Here is a 3,316-nt window from a genome sequence, read left to right as displayed (position 1 = left end):
AATTTGTCTGTAATATTTTTGGAATAAGAAGGTTTTCACCTTCTTCTTAAAAGTGGTGATAGTCTCGGCTAGTCGTGTGGAGGAGGGTAGGTTGTTCCACCAGCCAGGGACAACAACGGAGAACAGACATGATTGGAATCGGAGACCCCGTGAAGAAGGAATTTTTAGTCTCCTTTCGTTTGCCGATCTGAGAGAGCGTGTAGGAGTGTATCTAGGTAGTAGTGTGTTGATGTAGGAGGGCGCAGTTCCATTTACAGCCCTGTAGGCAGCATCAAGGATTTGAACTCAATGCGAGCAGCTACCGGGAGCCAGTGGAGGGAGGTAAGGAGAGGTGTAACATGGGTGTATTTTGGCTGATTGAAGATGAGGCGGGCTGCCATATTTTGGACCATCTGGAGTGGTTTTATGGTGACTGCAGAGGCTCCAGCCAGGAGAGAGTTACAGTAGTCGAGTTTGGAGATGACCATTGCCTGGACGAGGAGCTGCGTAGCCTGTTGTGAGAGAAAAGGCCGAATCTTGCGAATGTTGTAGACATTTTGTCTTCAACACTTCTGAAGTCTGACACGTAGCACGAGATGAGTGATTGACTGATACGAGTCGCGCCTTTATCAATTTCAAAATCCGAATGAGTTTGACCTGCAGTATGACATTTCTGCCAATCGCTGGCGGCGTTGTTCCGGCAGATGTATATCTAAATAAAAAAGAAAAACCAGGCATCAGTAAACAGGCAGTGATCGCTGTACCACTCGTGTTGCAGGGTTACATATGAGCAAAGAACATTTTACCATTTAGAATGCAGAAGAATGACCGGTCTGATCCCTAATGAACCAACAACTCAATTCAATTTTGTTTGCAGTTTGCAATTTGAAATTGCAAATTACAGTTATTATTATGACACTGACAGCTGATCAGACTGTTTCGTGTTCGTTTGGGGTTTAAGGTTTGATTCTGTTGATTTCATTTTGTTCTTTTAATAAAACGTCAATTTCAACGGCATGCATTTTCAAACCAGATGTCTTCTCAGCTCCTTCAGCGCATTAAAATTAGAATGTAACTTGCACTGGGGCCGGGACAACGATAGAATTTTCTCATTTTTACAGCGATTCAACCGCTTTGGAAATGATAAGCCTCATGCAATCCATATTTCAGAATTTTAACCATAACCTGTTCTAAAAATATTACTATAGAAGGAGATGTTAGAGGACAAAAATCTCATATATACCATTTGAGATTTATTAAGGCCCACATTTACATTTACAGCATTTGGCAGATGCTCTAATCCAGAGCAATTCAGATCTTTAATGACTCGGCTGTTCGGGCATCTAGTGGAAGTTCATTCCAGCACCTAGGAGCCAAGACCGAAATTAGCCTAGATGGATGCTGTCCTAGAACCTTGAACGATGCTGGTACCAGTCGACCACTGCTGGAGGATCGGAGAGCGAGGAGTGATGTGGGATCTGAGGTTGGAGGTCCCATGGCTTTGTAGCCGAACATCAGTGGGGGCAGTGGTGGCCTAGCGGATAAGGAAGCGGAAAACAAGTCGTGCTGCAGCATTCTGGATCAGCTGAAGATGTCCAGTAGAACTAAGAGGAAGACCAACCAGACGTGAGTTACAGTAGTCCAGTTAGGCGTTTCTTTCATTTTAAATCTACTGTAGTCTAGAGCTAATGTTGTAAATTAAAGTTTAACAACTCTGTAAAACATCTGGAATTCCGAATGGAATCCTGCGGCCAGAGTTTGTATATTTGTCTAAAATGTTAAGATAACCAGGATTTAATGAACAGTCCTTGGGGAAAAGTATGTGATGCAAGACTTCTTTAAAAACTCTCAAAGGTTTACTCCAAAATTCTTCAAAAGTACACATACTAAATTGTAGGAAAAATAAAAAAAGCATGAAATACATGAAATTTGGTGTGAAATTCGGGTCATGGTCAACTCATGCAGCTGACACATACTAATATAATGAAACAATATCAAACCTTGAAATTAACTTTCCTAAATAATAATATTCCCTTCAAATCTTCAACGTAAAAACGTGTACAAATCACAAATTATTTTCCATAGTGGTTCAAACAAGGATTTGGCATTTTTAATGCATGAAAAAGGCATTAATCCCGAGTTCTGGAGTGTGCTGTGGTCTGACGAGACTATGGCACAGACTGTCCATGATTTTTGCCCTTCAGAAAGTTGTGGACGTCTACACCGATGAACGGCTGAATATTAGATATTCCCTACCTGTGCCTGGAATTCAAATGACTTCTGGACAAACACACACTCACACAGAGCGAGGTCTGCGGGTCTGTCAAGGCACCGGCAGGAACGACCGGAGCGCCGCTTCTGATTGCCCTGCCAGATGAAAGTACCTGGAGACGAGCCAGTAACCTTTCGCTGACAGAGTGCCTCTGTTGGTTAAGAAAGCGCATCCACTCTTTAATTCAGCGCTCCCTTGGCCGACTAAGTGAGGCAGCTAATCAATTAGGAGCCAGTGAACATCTGTCAGGGGATTTCGGGATTTCTTTGTCATTGAAAGCGCTGGCAGCGGGGGAGCGTGTGATGCGTCACGCTGACAACGTAACGTGACTTTGGCACCACTTGCCTGGAAAAATAAGAAAAATTTTTATCCCCCCCATTCTTTACTTCTTTCTATCTTTGAGATAAGTCCTCCAGAAATATTCACGTGATTAACCTTTATCACGGTAATGGCTCGTCGAGGGACAGTTCAGGGGGAAACGATGTGACAACAGGAAGAAGGTCAGGCTGCCAGGTTCAGGAGACCATGGTGAGGAGGCCATGTTGAACGTCATGTTGGACAACTCGTCCACGCAGGTGATAGACTGGCCCTCGGGGGATTCAACAGTTCAGAGTTTTCTGGAGAACTTGGCCAGGTAACGGAGAGCAGTATTGTCATTCTGAACCACGTCTGCGATGCATCACTTCGATTTCTGGTTCTTAGCGCAGACACCACTTTCAACTTACCTTTCTCTCTCTGAAGGTGAAAACAAATTCACTTCCTCGCCGGTGAAGATGAAAATGTTGTAAGCATGACACCATTTATATCATGTTAACATTTCAACAACATGCTTCCAGTCCTGATATTTACAGAGCACTTGACATCCATCTACCATTATTGAAGACCTTTGTAGGCCTCTAAGGCCTTGTGCATATTCAGACACTTCACACAGGCCTGGAACCTGGTAGTGGGAGAAAAACACGGCCCAGCAAGACCTAGCAATTGGGGGGAAAAAAAATAATATAAAATGATGGGAAGGCTTTCAATGTTCTTGACAAATTCAGCAATTGTTGACTGCAGCTTAGT

This window comes from Denticeps clupeoides, chromosome 13, assembly GCF_900700375.1.
Source record: "Denticeps clupeoides chromosome 13, fDenClu1.1, whole genome shotgun sequence".
Taxonomy (NCBI): Eukaryota; Metazoa; Chordata; class Actinopteri; order Clupeiformes; family Denticipitidae; genus Denticeps; species Denticeps clupeoides.
The sequence above is the reverse complement of the archived record's forward strand: the minus strand, read 5'-3'. Positions refer to the sequence as shown.